The 19,883-nt window shown below is 42.2% G+C and overlaps 1 long non-coding RNA gene across 1 annotated transcript; it reads right to left on the bottom strand.

Moving 5' to 3' along the window:
- Positions 1-869: 869 nt before the first annotated feature.
- Positions 870-13,343, bottom strand: LOC130541092 (uncharacterized). Its single transcript, XR_008955124.1, has 4 exons — positions 13,258-13,343; positions 12,600-12,696; positions 1,469-1,524; positions 870-1,016 (listed from the first exon to the last, which is right to left on the bottom strand). It is a non-coding gene; the product is annotated as an uncharacterized LOC130541092 (long non-coding RNA).
- Between the last annotated feature and the right edge of the window lie 6,540 nt (positions 13,344-19,883).

The raw sequence follows: 19,883 nt of genomic DNA, 5'->3' as shown, positions 1-19,883 counted from the left end.
TTTGAAAGCACCTGGTTAGGCAAAGTACGGTGGCTCATGCCTGCAATCCCAGCACTTTGGGAGGGCAAGGCGGGTGGATCACCTGAGGTGGGGAGTTCGAGACCAGCCTGACCAACATGGAGAAACCCCGTCTCTACTAAAAAGACAAAATTAGCCAGGCGTGATGGCACATGCGTGTAATCCCAGCTACTCGGGAGGCTGAGGCAGGAGAATCGCTTGAACCTGGGAGGCGGAGGTTGCAGTGAGCTGAGATTGCACCATTGCACTCCAGCCTGGGCAACAAGAGCAAAACTCCATTTCAAAGAAAAAAAAAAGCACTTGATTAATATCTTGGAATATTAGGTCATCTTACAGTCCAAGGGAAAATGAGAGAAGCCCTTACAGAGCTTCATCATTGGGGGGATGTTCCTAAGTGAAAGGATGTCAGTGCCAGAAAGAAGGAGTCTTGGCAGATGATAAATGTCCACTGCAGACCAAGATTAAATACATCTTGGCTCTGACCATCTCTCATCTCTTTCCCTCTAAGTGCTCTTCCCCAAGTTAGGAGAAATCTTCTTTTCCAGAAGTCTTTCTGTTTGACAACTTGGTTATGGAGAATGTGACCCCAGTACACAAAGATTTCTGTGGGTAAAATGTGGAAGGAATACATATTGACAACAATGGTGGTGAAAAGAGAGAGGGAGAGGAGGATCAGAGTACACTGTAGTTTTCACATGATGCTCAGCAAATCTAGACCAAGTCTCTAGCAACATTTTCATTGACATAAGCTAACTCAAGCACATCTTTGGGCTTTCATTATAACTGTGAGTGGATACCTGTTATAGAGACAGGCGGTTAGCGCTAGAGCAATGGTTTTCAGAGTTTCAGATGCACCAGAACAATCTTTATTCATCACAAAGAAAATAGCATGAACTTTAATATGTAGAACAGATCAGACCAGTTATACTGTAATTGAAGTTTCCCTTCTGCTACCCTCCACAGGAACCTGAGCTCCACAGGACTCAATGAAAAAGCAACTGTAACAGAAGAGATAGGTAAGTTATGTTCTCTGTTTACTTTGTTTATGTCTGAATTTACTTTGAAATGCTTCAGCACTGGCAGTGTGATTTGCTGTATATGTTATTTAGATGTAATCTGCACCCAAGGGATGATAACTTACTGTAATTGGGAATGCATACTCCAGGGATGGTTAGCTAATATTTACCAAAGCAGCAGACAACAGAGAAAATGAGAGCCAAGTGAAAGGAGAAATCCCTTATAAAATCATCAGATCTTGTCAGACTTATTTACCACCATGAGAACAGTATGGGGGAAATCACCCCCATGATTCAATTATCTCCCCCCAGGTCCCTCCTACAACATGTGGGAATTATGGGAGCTGCAATTCAAGATGAGATTTGGGTGGGGACATAGCCAAAACGTATCACCCGATAACAAGGTTAAGAAGGGGAAGAGGCAACATCCTCACCTGCTCAAGGTTGGATCCAACTTTTGTGGGGCCTGAGGCTTACATACCTTCAGGGTCTTCTTTGAAAAAGAAATATTAAAAATTACAAATACAAAATTATCTATGAAAATGAATGTTTATACAGAATGAGAAAAAATGACTTCAAATTTTTTTTTTTTTTGAGATGGAGTCTCTGTTGCCCAGGCTGGAGTGCAATGGCGTGATCTCAGCTCACTGCAACCTCCACCTCCAGGGTTCAAGATATTCTCCTGCCTCAGCCTCCCTAGTAGCTGTGATTACAGGCATGAACCACCATGCCTGGGTAATTTTTGTATTTTTATTAGAGACGGGGTTTCACCATGTTGGCAGCTGCTCTTGAACTCCTGACCTCAGGTGATCCACCTGCCTTGCCCTCCCAAAGTGCTGGGATTACAGGCGTGAGCCACTGTGCCTGGCCGATGACTTCAAATTTTAAAAAGTTTACAAATACCACAAAAATCCCCCAAATAACATAGTATTTCTATTAACTAATGGTTGATATGGCTGTGTAATATATTTTCTTATGTTTTTTGCTGCTTCCTCTTCGATGGCCTCTTCATGTCACCAGCATGTTGTAATACTTTCTATAGAGAGAATAAAATAATTTGGTGCTTCCTCTAACTTGGTTGATCAAAATTTTTCCCATGTTAATTTTTAAGATTCATAAAACATGCAACTTCAATAGACAAGTTCACTCTTTGTAGTTCTTCCACAAGGTTGTGCACTATAAACAGAAAAATTCTGATGAATTTAGTTTTGCATAATATCTTCACAAAAGAAAACATCATGGAGTGTTTATAATTGTATACACTGCATATAGAGCACACTCCTGACAGAATGTCCTTTACTAGAAATGGATGAGAACAGAATCCTCCACTTAGAATTGTTTATGTCTTAATGGAAAGACACTTCCAGAGATTAGTTTCTGGCTTTGCACAATTAAAACCTTGTTTCTTCCCCACTCCCTGTAAGGATCCAGTGCTGGGTGCCATAGCATAGGTTCATGTTCATAGGTACTCTGGTTCTGTATCTTCCTGTTATATCACTTGGTAAGTTTGCCCCGTGGGTGGTAAGAATATTCCTGCACAGGACAGCTAGGAATAAGTTAACTATACATGGAAATGTCTGCAAACCACATAAATACCTCCCACTAAACCTCAGCTAAATGTATCACCAACTCAACTTTCCTTGACTAGATCCCCAAAATGCTTACAGTCACTCCCCACCACCTGAAAGGGGAGACTGGCTGAAAGAAATTCATAATGGAAAGAGAGAGTGCCTTATTCCATTGTGGTTCATATCTGTCCCTTGCAAAATTTATAAAACCATCTACCATATAAACAGATGGCTGGGGACTCTCCCAGGGCCTTGGAAGTGGTCCATCACATGAGAGCTCTGATATTTAGCTTCATTTGTTTCATAATACAATGTCTCTCCACCAAACTATAGAGGGTCACCAATATTTACCTTGGGAACAGCCAGTTGAATTAGGTGGGTTTGCAACAAAGGGAATAAACGGAAGACAGGCTTTTTCTATTTATAAGCTTCTGCTTATAATCATCAGCAAAACAGTCACACATAAAATAACTGCCAAAAACTTAACAAAACTACATGGCCAAAAGTGCAATTTAATGTAGTAGAAATGAAATACAAATTACAACAAAGGGCGGGTGAATAAAGAGGGTGGATGGATTAATCATAGGAGGTTTTCTGGAAAAGATGAGTTTGAAATAGCTTTTGTAAGGAGTGAGGCATAGAAAGAAAGGAGAAAATGCATTTGAGGAAGGCCTGAAAGTTCTAAATACACTGAAGAACATCAAATTGTATATAGGGATCAGCTGAAAATTGACTGGAAAGGTGTGTTCATGAAAAACAGCATAAAATTAAATTTTAATAAGACTGTTTATGGTCAGAACGAAGTAACTAGCACACATCTAGTCAACCAAGTGTCAGCAACTAGAAAACTACACAAAAATATTAATATCTGAAATAGTTATTTTCAGTTATTGAACAATAGGCATTTCAGGCGTGAGATCTCAGAGAGATGAGAAACAAGTGAGGTGAGCCCTGCCATAGCCCTAGCCTTTTATTTCAATGCATTTTCTGGACCAGTTGCAGGAAAGGGGAATTCAATCAGAGTATGGCAGTCTCATTGACTCAAAAAGTCAGAGACTGGAGTTCAGGAAGGCTGAGGCAGCTGGGTGGAACTTGTGAGACAGAGTAGCAGAGTGAAAGAGCAACACAGAATAAGTTCCAGAAATCTGCAGAGGATCCTCTTGAATCTTTGGCTAAATAATAAGATGTATATGTTTAAAGTGAAACTCCATAAACCCTGGGAAATAATAAATGATTAAGGAAAGATAAATTATGGGGAACTATAAACTGAGCAACTACCAGAGCTTGCACAGGATTGGGAGATACTTGAGTTCAGGCCAGCCAGAACAGAAAGACCTCATTGCGTACTTGATGCATTCAGGTGAAATCCCAGAAACAGTATGTCTTACTAGTAGGGCTAAACTAGTCCTAGAGCAAAGGATACTCTAGACTCTCTCTAAAAAAGCCTCAAAGGGATAAAGCTGATCTGAAATTAATTTATTGCAAGAACAAAAATCAATAAGTTTTAAAGAAACACAAGAAAATTTAGGCAAACAATGGAATATTCACAATTGCCAGTATCCAGTCAAAATTATTAGACATGCCATAAGCAAGAAGTGTAACCCATAATGAAAGGGAAAATCAGACAATAGAAGCGGATCTAGAAATGACAAAGATGGAATTAGCAAACAAGGGCTTTAAAACAACGATTATAAATTTGTTCAAGCAATTAAGGGAAAACAGGAACATAATAAATAAGTAAATGGAAATCATTAAAAGAAACAGGCCAGGCACGGTGACTCACACCTGTAATCCCAGAACTTTGGAAGGCTGAGGCAGGTGGATCACCTAAGATCAGGTGTTCAAGGCCAGCCTGGCCAACATGGTAAAACCCGTCTCTACTAAAAACAGAAAAAATTAGCTGGGTGTGGTGGCAGGCCCCTGTAATCCCAGCTACTTGGGAGGCTGAGGCAGGAGAATCGCTGGAACCTGGGAGGCAGAGGTTGCAGTGAGCTGAGATCGCGCCATTGCACTCCAACCTGGGCAGTAACAGTGAAACTCCATCTCAAAAAAAAAAAAAAAAAAGAAAAAGAAAAAGAAAAAGAAACAAATCAGCCATCTAAAGCTAAAAAATACCCCAATATCTAAAATAAAAAGCCCACTAGGCAGATTTAAAAGCAGATTCTACATTATAGAAGAAAAAAATTAATAAAAGACACATTATATAAACCCTAGAGCAAAGTATTAAAAAAGTTATAGCTAATAAGACAATAGTGAAAATAAAATGAAAAAATAAATTTTTTAACTCAAAAGAAGGGAGAGAGAAAGGAAAACGAAACAAAGAAAAAAATGAAACCAATAAGTCAATAGTTAACTGATTTAACACAGCCATATCAAGAATTGCATTAGGTAAAAATGGACCAAAATCATCTATTAAGAGGTATTATTATACTTGGTAGAAAAGTATAGTAGGACCAAAATCATCTATTAAGAGATACTATTATACTTGGTAGAAAAGCAACATCCAACTGTATGTTTTCTACAAGGCTTAGTTTTTTAATACAAAGATACATACAGGTAAAAGTTAAAGAACAGAAGATATACCCGGCAAATATTAATTATAAAGCTAGAGTGGCCACTTTGAAATCTGACAAAGTAGACTTCATAAGAAATATTTCCAGGCTGGGCACGGTGGCTCACACCTGTAATCCCAGCACTTTGGGAGGCCGAGGTGGGCAGATCAGGAGGTCAGGAGATTGAGACCATCCTGGCTAACACGGTGAAACCCCGTCTCTACTAAAAATACAAAAAATTAGCTGGGCATGGTGGTGGGTGCCTGTAGTCCCAGCTACTCGGGAGGCTGAGGCAGGAGAATGGCGTGAACCCGGGAGGCAGAGCTTGCAGTGAGCTGAGATCGTGCCACTGCACTCCAGCCTGGGCGACAAAGCAAGACTCCATCTCAAAAAAAAAAAAAAAAAAAAAAAAGAAATACTTCCAGATTAAAGGGAAATATTTCATCATGAAAAAAGGGTCAATTGATCAAGAATACTTACAATATTCAATGTATGAGCACCTAACAACAAAGTTTGGACATACACAAAGAAAAAACTGACAGAACTGAAAGAAAAAACACACAAATACAAAAGTATAGTTTGAGATTTTTAATAACCCCCTCTCAGTAGTTGATAGAACAAAATTTAAAACAAGAAAGTAAAAACTATCTTCTGTTTTTTGTAGTCCCTCCCCAACCAAACTCCCAATACTATGCCAGTCATCAATTCCAAGCTAATGTTTGATGAATGAAAAAAATCCTCAAAATAAGCTTTGTTTTCCATTAAAGAGAAAACAACCCCTAAAAATAAAAAATAAACTTCTACTAGCAAGACGGATAAAGAAAGAAAAAGCAAAAACACAAAAATAAATATTAATAATAAAAGAAGGGACATCATTATAAGTCTTATAGACATTAAAAAATAAAAAGGGGATATTATGAACCACTTATGCCAACAAATTAAAAAGTTTAGTTGAAATGGATAATTCCTTTGAAAACATGAATAACTCAAATTGACACTAGAAGAAAGAAAATTTCAACAATTCTATGTTAAGCCTAAATAAATTGGATTTATAACTTAAAATCTTCTGACAAAGTGGACTCTGGGCCTAGATAGATTAAATAATGAATTCTATCAAACATTTAAAAAGGAAATAATACCAATCTTAAGCAAAATCTTTCAGAAAATAGAGGGGGAAGAAATACTTCCCAACTCATTTTATGAAGTCACCATTATTCTAATAACAAAACCAAAGACATTAAAAGAAAATTATAGTCTAATTCCTTATGAACATAGCATAGATAAAAAATTCTTAACAAACTATTAGCAACTAGAATCCAGAAATACAATTAAAATGATAATACATCATGACTGAATGGAGTTTATTCCAGGCATGCAAGGTTATTTAACATTTGAAAATCAATCATTGTCATTCATCACATTAATAGAATAAAAAAGAAAAATCCTAAGATCATTTACAACAATGCAGAAAAATCATCTGATGAAATTCAGTGCCTTGTCATGATATTTAAAACTCAGTAAACTAGGAATAAAAGACAACCATCTTAACCTAATAAAGGAATCAATGAGAAACCTGAGCAAATACTGTAAATTAATATTGGAAGACTCAACATTTTCCCATTGATATTGAGATCCAGGCAAGAATGTTTGTTTTTTCTCTTCTATTCAACATTAATATTGGTGTCCCACCAGTAAAATAAGACAAAAAAAAAAAATCTTACAGATTAGAAAAACAGAAGTTAAACTTTTTTTATTCACATAGTACACAATTTTCTTTTCTTTTCTTTTTTCTTTTCTTCTTTTAGTTAATAGAGATGAGGTCTTGCTGTGTTGCCCAGGTTGGTCTCAAACTCATGGCCTCAAGCAGTCCTCCCACCTCAGCCTCCCAAAGTGCTAAGATTACAAGCATGAGCCACCATGCCCAGCCATGTACATAATTTTCTATCTAGAAAATACTAACAAGTCTACCCTGAATGGCTACTACATTAATAAGTGAATTTAGTAAGGTTGTAGAATACAAAGTCAACATAAAAAATCAATTGTATTTCTGTATACAAGCAACAAATAAGTGAGACATTAAAATGTAAAACATCATTTACAATAGCATCAGAAATAGATAATATTTTGGAATTAATTTAACTAAGCATGTATAGGACCTATGCTAAAAACTACAAAAAAACTACTGAAAGAAATTAAAGACATTTAAAAAATGGAGACACATACCTGTTTGTGAATTGGAAAACTCAATATTGTTATGCTGTCCATTCTCATCACATTGATATATAGATTATATGCAACCCCAATCAAAATCCCAGCAGGCATTTTTTCTTTAAGCAATTGTAATACTGAACCTAAAATTTGTAAGAAATTAAAATAGCCTATGTTAGCCAAAACAATTTTGAAAAAGAAGTTCAAAACTGAAGGACTTAATTTGATTTCAAGACTTACTTTAAAGCTACAGTAATCAAGAAGTATTGCCTCTGGCTGCTTCCTCATTATGATGGTAGAGTTGAGTAGTTGTAACAGGAACCATATGGCCCAGAAGGCCTAAAATCCTATCTGGCCTTTCACAGAAAGAGTTTGCTGACCTCTGTGATACATGATGCTCATGTGTAAGACACTCCTATCTATAATTCCTGGCCTACCTGGTATTATTCCACCACTTTCTCTGTTACTCATTATAGCATATTAAAGTGCAGATGAGGGAAAATAATTTTAGAAATAATATTTAATCCCTTCTAATTTATTTAAAATCAAAATTGTTCATAGATTTTGGCACTTTATGGTTAATAATATGTTATTTGCAATATCCCTTACAACTGTATACAAAGCCATAGTGGAAAACCAGTCCTACCAGGATGAAGATAATTACACATTAAATTTGTATTGTATGTAAATATGTATATGAGGCATTATAAGCATTATTTGACCCATTTTTTAAATGAGGAGGCTGACTGGCAAATGCATCTATTAGAGCCTGCAGAAAGTGAGGAAGGCATGGTTAGGAAAAACAGACCAATTGGACAGTGGAATTAATAGGTTCAAATTGGTGATAGATTGGACACAGGTAATGAAGACAAGAAAGTATTGGAAAAGTAATTTTGAGAGTTGTTGTGAATCTGGGTTTTTAGACAGGGTTGCCATTGACCTGGTAGGAAAATTGTGAAAAAACATTTATTTCGCCACTGAGAGCAGATTGATTATGAGTTCCATTTCTAATTGCTTAAAGTGGTGCTTTCCAAATTAATGGATTTACAGAGTACCTGGTCATCTTGTTAGAATGCAGATTCTGATTCAGTAGTTTTGCGACAAGGCCCAAGATTCTGCATTTCCAATAAGCTTCCAGGTGATTCTGATGTGACTGGTTCAGGAACCACACTTTTTTAGAAAGGCATTAAATGTGACTAAAGGAAATCCAAGTGTAGATTTCTTCTGGAAGGTAAGAGGAGGGTCCTGACAGGGAATACTGTTTATGCAGTTGGAAAGAACCTATTTGTCTTCTCTAGAGGCAAGATACATAACTAAGGGCCTGTAATCTTGAGGAGATTCTCAGTGCAGAGAAGAGAAGGATCCAGAACAATCAAGGAGACAGAATAAGAGCTATCAGAAAACTAGAAGAACCAGGAGCATTTAGCGTCATTAAGGAATCCTATGGAATATTGAATTTCAAGGAGTCAATCAATGAATTCCAACATGCAACTCATTCATCACACAATCTTTCCTGGCCCCCTTTCTTTGCCTCCTTTGGTCTTTTTTCCAGCGCTGTCTAGAATGTAGTAGATGCTTACTGGACTGTCTGTCCAAAGCTTCCCCACTCCTTTTTTTTTTTTTAGGAAAGCCTCCCATCATCAATATGACTACCATAAGAGCTGCCATGTTTTTATGTGACTCTCTGTCCTCTTCCTACAGTTGATTGGTCCAGGCATGGACACCTGATCCCAGCTCAACCAATCATAAATTTCTTCTCTGGGATTATTCAAACTAGGATTCTACAGAGACAAAAGTTGTCAGGTGCAAAACAGTCTTTATAATAGGAAAAGTCGTTTGGCACAAAATCTACTAGTCCTAATATGCAGCCATGTTAGGAGCCAGTAGAGAGAAAAAGTAAAGACAGGTGATGGAAGACAGTCCTAGAAGTGTTCCAGTTTTTGTTCCAACTGTTCCCAAGCCCAATTACTTTCGTTCCTTTCCCATGATTTGGTTATTCAATGTTCCCTTCAGTGACCCAGAAAATTCCCCCTGTTGCCTAAGTGAGTTTGAGTCACTTGCAACAGAATCCTGACTAATACATGGCAAACTTTATCACCACTCATTTTGTCTTATACACCATCTTCCTTTGGGCCCCTGCACCCTGTTGACTGCAGCTTTCCCAGGTTTTTCCTCAGAATGACACCAGGCCAAAACCAGCTGCTGGGCAAGGACCATAAACCCCACTGTTGGTCTTGGTGGATGTTAATGTGTCACTGAACACCAATGTACCAAATCGATGTATTCATGGCAACAGCCGAAAAGAGCCCACAAAAGTCTAATCTTTGGCACACTGGGGGCTTCACTGGCAGATTGTTAAGACCCTGGGGGCAAAACTTAATTTGCATAAGTATTTGCAATGCACAAATTCCTTTTTATTCATTTACACTAAATTAAGTTCATTTTGGAATCCCCAAAGTTATTGCTGTTGACTTCTCTCCCCTTACTTTATGTTCTAGGTGTATTTCCCCAAAACTGAAAGCCATTTTCATCTCTTGTTTTCTGGATGCCTCAGATCCCAGATGAGGTTTTATCCCTCCACAGTTCTTTAAGATTAGCAAATTAAATTAACTCCTTAACTGCTGGGAAATTTAAAAAACAAAAAAACTGCTGTTTTGCAAAAATGCAAATATTATTAGAACGCCCTACTCTCTTCCCTACCCCCAACACACACACACACACACACACACACACTGGCACGCACACAGGCCTGGCTGCGCTCGAGAAGCCCACTTCCACCACCCCTTCTGCAGACAGAAATGCTGGCATTCGTAAGCTGTCACACTGAGGAAGACAGCAGCTGTGTTATTCCATGATTTATAGAACAGATTTGCATTTCCTTGCCTTTGAAGCTTGCCTATAATCTGACACATAAATATTTGAAAGACAGGATGGTGGAAACAGACCTAAGCAGCTTAATCGAACACTTGGCAGGTAGAGGACTTGGGTTGGTGTTCATTTCAAACACCCCCTTGCCCTGAGGCCTCTTGGTGTGTGTGTACAAAATTGAAATTCGGTGCTCAAACCCAAACCTACAGTCACAATTCCACTTGAAGGAAAAGTCAGAAGAATGCCCCTCTGAAAGCAGGTTTTGTTTCGTCTGGTCTCCTGAGGCAAAAGCCCAGTAGTCTTCCTTAAATTCTGCTCCAGGAAGCAGGAAGCAGGGAGCATAAGTGTCTCAACCACTCCAGAAGCCCCAAGTGTGCTCATGCAGGGACAGGAGCTCTGCCCTGCCTCACAGAGGCCCTGAGGCCACAGAGAGGCACTTTCACCAGTGAGGAGGCACATTCCTGTCCTGGAGACCAGTCATAGCTCTGGCTGCCCCAGAGAACCAGGATTCCCTGGAAGGGGATCAGGCAAGCCTTCGATTTTCCATGTATCCACCTTCATGCAGCTTTTCCCAAAATATTGTATGGAGAACACTTTTTGAAGTTCATGTTAAATGGCCACCGTCACACTGCCTTTTTTTTTTTTTTTTGAGACAGAGTCTCGCTCTGTCACCCAGGCTGGAGTGCAGTGGCGCGATCTCAGCTCACTGCAAGCTCTGCCTCCCGGGTTCATGCCATTCTCCTGCCTCAACCGCCTGAGTAGCTGGGACTACAGGCACCTGCTACCACGCCCAGCTAATTTTTTGTATTTTTTTCTTAGTAGAGACAGGGTTTCACCGTGTTAGCAAGGATGGTTTCGATCTCCTGACTTCGTGATCCGCCCCCCTCAGCCTCCCAAAATGCTGGGATTACAGGCGTGAGCCACCACACCCGGCCAACAGTCACAGTGCTTTTTTAGCCCATTATAAGCTGTAAGTCCTGCAGGAAAAATAACAGTCTAAGTTGATTTAATCTGATTATTTAAATGAAAAATACGCACTTTTATTTTCACAGTAGTTCTATTAATATACTATTGGAGAATTAAAAAAAAGAAAATTGGCCAGGCACGGTGGCTCATGCCTGTAATCCCAGCACTTTGGGAGGCCGAGGTGGGCAGATCACCTGAGGTCGGAAGTTTGAAACCAGCCTGACCAACATGGAGAAACCCATCTCTACTAAGAATACAAAATTAGCTGGGCGTGGTGGCAGGCACCTGTAATCCCAGCTACTCGGGAGGCTGAGGCAGTAGAATTGCTTGAACCCGGGAGGCAGAGGTTGTGGTGAGCCAAGATTGCGCCATCACCCTCCAGCCTGGGCAAAAGGAGCAAAACTCCATCTCACACAAAAAAAGGAAAATTATGCCCTAGTCTGATTCAATAAATATGTGTTGATCCCGCATATGTGCTCAAGGAGGCTAGCCACAAAGGTGTCTTCACACTCAAGACAGCCCAAGAATGCCACTCATGGCCTAGGTGTCTTATCAGAAGTTCTACAAGGTAGAGGGTGGGCAGGGGAACAGAAAGAAGAGGCTCTTGAATGTAAAGGACCTTTTATAAAATTCAAAAGGGACAAGGGCAGAAGGCACACTGAATGGAGACCCAGACTGAAAGTCAGGAAACAGGGTCAGTCTAGCTCTGCCATGAGGTCCATGTTCTTGGTCCAACCACTTCACCTCTCTGGGCCTCTGTTTTCTCATCTGCAAAATGAAGCAGTTGACCTAATAGCCTCCAAAGTTTCTTTCATGCTGATATTCTATAGCAGGCTGGGGCTAAATTTAGATTTAGATTTGTCCAAATGATGGAATGACCTCTTTTCCCATCACTTCCCAGATGTCTACCTGGATTCTGGAGCTCCAGGAAAGAACCCCCCTGTGTTCACAACGGCGGTCCCTGGTGCCTGCAGAACTTAGGACAGGGAATTGGGGAGGTGGGGTGGTTAGGGACAAAACCCAAATATGGACTCCTTAAGAGAAATTTCAACCTTAAAAAGAAAGGAATCTGTCCCAGGCAGCAGCACAGTTGCAATTCAGAGGAAGCTGCGGTTCCGAGTGTAGGGTGGTGGACTCTACTGTAATCAGCCACCCTAATCAGCCACCCTGAAGTCAAGCAGACATCTGGGGTGTCTCACCAATCTCCCAGCCCCTAGAATGCCAAACAACCCTGCTCTGAGGCCCTGTAATATTATCACATGGGGGTCAGGGAGCTACTCTCCTTCAATAATTCCAAGCAAACTGCCTAGAGCCAAAAGTCCAGGAAGACTAAGCACTTTGCGGATTTGAGTGAGAAATCCCCAGGGACTTCCATAGAAACTGGGAGTCTCAGAAATACCTACCAGGTTGGTTTCCTGAGGCAGTGAGCCAGGGAAGGAGGACTGATGGTGATGTTGCCTCATTTGGATGCTCCATGAGCCTACGCAAGTTTCACAAAAGCTTCAAAGGAAAACAAAATATCAAATGAATCCAGTAACAACATTCTGGGGAAAAGGCTACCTGGAAGAGGGACAAAAAGGGATGAGTTTCCAGAGGAAGCCTAGGGAGGATGCCTGATGTCACTGCTGACAGAGGAAGCAGGAGGACTCAGCGCTCTCTGGACTGACCAGGCTGTGATGGGTGTGGCAGGCCAGAACTGGACAGGATCATTAAAACCCTCGGAGAGGTTTTCACTGCAAGAAAGAAGAGCTACCAGGCCTGGAGGGGAATAAGATTGGGGACCCAGGCTGCCAGTGAACTTATGCCCACCCAGAAACTCGGCTGCAGAAAAGTGGTAGAGATTATTACACCAAACTGAGAATTACAGTCTCTGCCTCCTCAGCCCCTGGCAGAGCTGCCACACATGGCAGCAGCACTATCCTGCCTCCAGGTGAAATAGGAGCCACTGGGATCACCCACCACGCTGCAGGAGCTATGAGGCGTACAGGAGCATGGGGAAGGGATATCAACACACATAAACAAAGTAGTTCCATCCTTGCCTTATGTCTGTCTTTTTTATACCTCCGTAGATGTGGCCAGCAAAATTGCTCCATAAATTGGACACTGCCCAAAGAAGTCTTTAACGCCATTCCTGGGTTCTTTGTCAAAACCATGGTGGCTTTTCCTGTCTTCACAGAGTTAAGCCCATTGTTTTGTGGTCCCTGCAGCTGTACCTCTGACCTGGGTGGAGCTGCATGTCTAGGCAGGAGAGGCTTGGGAAGCTAGAGTTGTTGCTGGTGATCTGTTTTCAGCTTGGGGCAGGAGCCAGGCTGGGTGCCAGAAGCAATTTTTGATTAGTCATTAGGCACAGACTTTGCTTCAGCCACATAGCCACCTCATTCCTGCCTCAGGGCCTTTGCACTTGCTGTTGGCTCTGCTTGGAGTCCTCTCTCTTGATCTGCACTGGACTTGTTGCTCCCTACTTCATCAAACGTTACCTTCTCAGAAGGACCTTCCATGTCCACCTCCAGTGCAGGCCCTGTTCACACTCTGTCCACTGCTCTGCTGATTTCCTTATGATAGTTACGGCACTCTACAAGGATCTTGTTTATTTGTTTACATGGCCACCGTCTCTTTCCCTACGGGAACGTCTGGAACCTTAGCTCCACCAGGGTCATCTGAAGGCTCCCAGGGTGACCCACACAGACCAGACCCCAGCCTGCACCCCAGGAGGCTCCTGCTCCCCACATACACAGAGCTCACCTCAGCCTTACCTCGTAGATGAGGAAGACTTTGGCGCCCACACAAATGCCCATGTGTGTCACGGCCCAGACAGCAGTGTTCATGCCTGCGAGAGGTCAGGGCAAGCCTATCAGTCCCACGCTGAGATGCGAGGCCCTGGACTCCTCCCCACCTCAGAGGGTGAAGGGGGGAGGCCTGGACACCCTCTCCATCTCAAAGGGCAGGGGGTGAGGGGAAGGTCTGGCAGGGGAGGGATCTTGTCTCTCTTGTTCACTACTGTCCACAACCTCCAGCACAATGCTGGGTATATGATAGATAATATCTGTTGAATGAATAAATGAATAAATGCACACAGCAGCAAGCTGTGTGGCTGCTTATCCAGCATAACTGTATCCCTGCGCTTCTCCCTTCCTAACATAACTTCAATCTGCTTGGCAACATGTCCTATTCATGACCACGTGTTTGCCCTAAGCTGTTCATAGTATTCCCTCTTTCCCTGTGCTAATAACTGGTTTTTCAAAAGGACCCATGACTTAGTTCTGACCAAAACCATGAGCAGAAGTCTACTAGGTAGGGCCGGGGGTTCTAAAAGAGGTTTTCCCCTTTATAAAAAGAGAAGCAGGCACTGTCATATTATCTGGATTAGATCTGCTTAGTACAGCTGTGCCTCACTTCTCACTCTGAGGAGAGTTACCGTGAGGAAAAGTGCAACCCGATGAAGATAGCTAGGGTGCGAGCTGGAAGAAACTGGGTCTTCTATGACATTACTGAAGAACTAAATTAACCATCTCTGGAGCTTGCATACCTCTGGATTTCTTGTTATGGAGCATAATAAATTTTCCTATTATTAAGCCATTGTGAGTTGCATCTTTTGTTACTTACAGCCAAAGGCATTTGAATGATAGAGACTATGGCATACACTGTCCCTTAGTCCTGGTGGCTGCCACTGGCCTGTAGAATAGAGCCACGGCTTTTATCCACCAGATATACTGTAGGTAAACATGAATTAATAAATTAGTTTTTTCTTTACTTCATTCATACACCCAACAAACTTCATTGAAAACTTATGTGTGCGGGCACTGCACTAGGAGGAGAGATCAGAAAGGCAAGCTGCCAACCCCGAAGAAGCTCAGAGTCCAGTGGAAGGAAGACTTATCAACAGAGAATGACAATCTAGCATGGACACATTGCAACAGAGGCATGCAGAGGTGCCACAGCAGCGGCGAAGAGCAGCAGGGACATGGCTTGAAAGAGGACAGGCAGGAGGGTAGCTAAGTTGGTTTCACAAGAGGTTGTGTCTGAGCTGAGTCTTGAATGAAAAGCAGGAGACGCCCAGGAGGACCAGCTGGCCAAGAGTCTCTGAGGCAGCAGGAACAACAATATCCCACATCGCAGAGTAGGCAAGACCACTTTTTACAATGGGCCAGGCACTGTGCTAAGTGATTACGCAGACACCGCGCCCTCAGATCCTTAACAATATGCACACAAGGTAAATATGGTTATCCCATTTTATAATATGGAAACAGAGGCTTCAAAGGGTCAAGGAACTTGTCCAAGGTCACATAGCCAGAAAGTGGCAGAGCCAGGCTTTGAACCTAGATCATTCAGAGCCCACATTCTGTTTACCACCCTAGCACTCCTCCTACACTAGTGGACCTGTTAGGGAGGTGCAGTCTGTAGAGCAACCCAGTGTCCTGCCCATAAAAGAAAGCACACCTCCGTAGGCAGGCGAGAGAAGAGACTGAGCACACGGGTAGGAAAAGGTGTACTCTGAGAGGGCTAGTGTTTAGGTGGGTGGGCAATGGAGAGAGCAGGCAGAAAAGAGAGAATGTGGGTGGTCTGAAAACACCCGTTTCTCTTCTCTTCTGTTTATTTTAACTTCAATGGCTTTACTCAGTGTCACCATCTTCTAACCTTTCTCCTTCAAATCACTCTTACAGTTAAATTAGCCTGAAAATTTACCAGCCCACAAATTTTTGTTAACCAGCCTGCCACAAATATTATACAGATAGCAGAATAAATAAAATTCATTGGTAGTTGCTACTAGCCTCCCTGAAATGGTAACTGGCCCTGGGCCCACAGGGACTCAGCTTTGAGAAGACTGCCTTAAATAATGAACAGGCAGATGAAACAGTCAGTCAGTCTCTGGGCACTGCATGGCACTGCAAGTTGGCACCCCAGGTCCTGCAGACACCCTCGGTTTGCAGGCTGTCTTTTTCATGAAACAAAGGGGGTATCACAGACACCCATCATCACCATAAAATAATGGCACCAGCTAATTTCCTGAGGCTTCAAGCTCAGCAGGGAAGGATATAATATTGCAAGCCAGCAGAAGCCAAGCAAGTGGTGATACAGTAGTTCTGTTTTACATTACATTAAATGTTACTATTTCTGAAGGGAATATCTGCGGAGCACTGGTGTAACCCATAGCAACCAGCTAATAAATTGTAACTTACACTGGCTCAGCTTATTGTAGGGGTGGAGAACAGCAAGAAAAAAACGACTAAAAAAAAGGCAAATGCTGGCAAAAATGCCACATTTTTTTCCCTCTTACTACCTCCTCTACACACACACACAAACAAACACGCATACACACGCACACACATACACACACACACACACACCACAAATACAGGCTGCATCAGCATTCTCTAGCAAAATTACTTAAGGTGAAGTGGGACAATTAGCAGTCAGGATTTTAGAATTCTTGACCTTCTTGTTGATCTATACATACAATGTCTCTTCTAAAGCTCAGAAGTTGTACTTTAAGTGTTGCCAGCACTGGGCCCTGCCCTCTACCAGCGTGACCCTTGGCATCATTTTGCAGCCTGTATTGAGGATGACAGTCCTCTGCATCCAGCCTGCACATGGAACTAAGCCTAAGCCATTTAGTTCACTGTTTTTCCTTCTGTCTACAAATAGCTCATGCCTAATTGCCCCCCTACTTCAAATTCACAGCAGGGTGGTGAGCCTGGCTCTCTGCTACATTGAGCCTACTCTTTGACCTCAACCATGATAGATTCCTTCCATCCATTAATTCTTGTTCCCTGAGCCATTCAGTCTTTTATACATTCGATCAGTCTCTCTGAAGTATGGGCATTGGATGTGTATTTACAGGGAATTATTCATGGGACACTTTGTGGCCTTCAGACAGTATGTTCATCTATTTGGGTTGATTGAACATGCACACTCACTATCTGTCCATGTGAATAGTGCTAAACTTAATGAAAGTGCCCTGTATCCGGAAATGCACACCACTTAGCCACCAAGGGGGAAGTGACCAGCACTCAGAGCACCTGAGTAAACGTTACTGGGCATCTTCCTTCTGTCTAGCCATCTCTGAACTGTGTACAGAAGAGGAGAGCCAGGGAATCCATCAAGACTCAGACAACAGGGACTCTTCCTGTCTCTTCCCCTAGGACACAAGTGAGGGACTTAGAATCAAGCACCCATGATCAAGAACCATCTCGGGCATTTGCTAGCTGAGTGTCATTTGGCAAAATCATTTTACTTCTGGGGACTTCGTTTCCTCATCTGCAATGTGAGAACATTGAGAGTATCAGTTAGGATGCACTTGGCTGCAGGAAACAGAAAACCCAACTCACAGTGCTTTAAAAAGGAGAGAAATAGAGTTTCTCATGTGACAGTGGATAGGGCAGGCTGGAGCCTCAGTTTCTATTTCTCTATGCTTCTCTTTTCAGCTGGTTCCTTTCATCCCCATGTTCTCTACCCCAGAGCTTGTCTTACCACTGCATTGACACTGTTTGGGAAGAGACTGCCTGTTGGTCTCTCCACCTAGATCTGATCCCTTCATTCATTTATGAAAGCCCTGGCTTCTGGACCAGTGGCTGGCATGTGGTCTGGATGAAAGGATGGGTGAATGAACGAGTGAATGATTCTAAGCAGTCTTACTTCTTGGACAATGAAAAGGAAATTTGGGGAAAATCAAAAGCTGCAACATGTGCAAAAATGCTCTATAAACTGTAAAATGCTACTAGACATTAGGAAATGTTATGATTATTAATGATTACAATCATGAATCTTCATGCTATAAGAGCAGCCTCTTGGATGCTCCTGTCAGCCATAAGCACACCATACTGGCAGTGGGGTTTTTGATGAGACAATGGAAGAAAGATGGTTTTTCCAGGAAAAATAGATGACTTTTGCCCCTAAAAACAGTTTTAACATCCACAGTGTGACTATTAATTACAAAGGTCAAAAGGTATCTTTACAATGGAGAGATCTGATGGATATCTCCTTAACCAAATAACTGAGCATCATAAACATGAAGGGCCTCCTGATATGTGCAGCAGGAAGCACACAGTAACGCCTGCAGAGTGTTCTTGCCTCAAGCATTTAGCCTAAATATCATCACGAGGAAACCATCAGCAAAATCTAGATTGTGTGATGTTCAACAAGACAACCAGTGAGCTCTAATAATGCCAGTGTTGTTTGGGCGTGGTGGCTCATGCCTGTAATCCTAGCACTTTGGGAGGCTGAGGCAGGAGGATTGCTTGAGCTCAGGAGTTCAAGACCAGCCTGGGCAACATAATGAGACCCTGTCTCTAGAGAAAACAAAGAAATTAGCTGGGCATGGTGGTGTGGGCCTGCGGTCCCAGCTATTCGGGAAGCTGAGGTGGGAGAACTGTTTGAGTCCAGGAGGTCAAGGCTGCAGCGCACTCCAGCCTGAGCAACAGGGTCTCAAAATAAAAAAAAAATTAAATTAAAGTACATGCCAGTATCCTTAACACAAAATAAATAGTAAATAGAGGCAGGAAGATTCTTTTACGTTGAGGGAAACTAAGAAGATATAACAATCAATTTTCAATGAGTAAAGTTGAGTGGATCCTGGATTATTAAAATGCTATAAAACAGATATTTTTAGATAGCTGGACTATATATCAAAGAATGCTATTGCATTAATGCTAAATTATTTTAGCGTGATAATATTTTAGAAGTGTGTTATTTTTATTTATTTATTTATTTTGAGACAGAGTCTCAATCTGTCGCCCAGGCTGGAGTGCAGTGGCGTGATCTCAGCTCACTTCAACTTACGCCTCCCAGGCTCAAGTGATTCTCCTGCCTTAGCCTCCTGAGTAGCTGGGATTACAGGCACGCGCCACCACACCCGGCTAATTTTTGTATTTTTAGTAGGGATGGGGTTTCACCATGTTGCCCAGGCTGGTCTCGAACTCTTGACCTCAAATGATCCACCCGCCACAGCCTCCCAAAGTGCTGGGATTACAGGCGCGAGCCACCGAGCCTGGCCTTGTTTTGCTTTTTGAGACGGAGTCTTGCTCTGTCTCCCAGGCTGGAGTGCAGTGGCGTGACCTTGGCTCACTGCAACCTCCACCTCCTGGGTTCAAGCGATTCTCCTGCCTCAGCCTCCTGAGTAGCTGGGATTACAGGCACCCATTACAACGACCAGCTAGTAATTTTTGTATTTTTAGTAGAGACGGGGTTCTACCATGTTGGCCAGGCTGGTCTTGAACTCTTGATCTCAAGTGATCCATCTGCCTCAGCCTCCCAAAGTCCTGGGATTACAGGTATGAGCCACCGTGCCCAGCCTGCATTTGTTTTTCGACTTCTACCTAGGCCAAACTGGGGAGCCTAGGATAACATATCAGAGTACACATATTTGTCAGGATTGCATCATTCTTTGAAAAACATTAACTGGTCCCCTGCTGTGTGTTCCTAGTGTGTCTCCTCCCTCTCCCCCTTTCCTTCTCCCTCCCAGTCTTCTTTTCTCTCTTCACTGTCTTCCCACCAGTGATCTCAAAGGCCCCTGCATTTAAATGACCGTTGTCCCTGCCCTCCAGCCCTGCATAACCTAGATAAGACATCCTTTGAGCAGAAAGAAGGAGAAGAAATGCCGGTTATTTCTTCCCTATCATGTGAACATCACATACACACACACACACACACACACACACACACACACACACACACCTGAGGCTTGGACAAAA

The sequence above is a fragment of the Pan paniscus genome, chromosome 1, assembly GCF_029289425.2.
Source record: "Pan paniscus chromosome 1, NHGRI_mPanPan1-v2.0_pri, whole genome shotgun sequence".
In the NCBI taxonomy this organism is placed as follows: domain Eukaryota; kingdom Metazoa; phylum Chordata; class Mammalia; order Primates; family Hominidae; genus Pan; species Pan paniscus.
The sequence above is the reverse complement of the archived record's forward strand: the minus strand, read 5'-3'. Positions and strand labels throughout refer to the sequence as shown.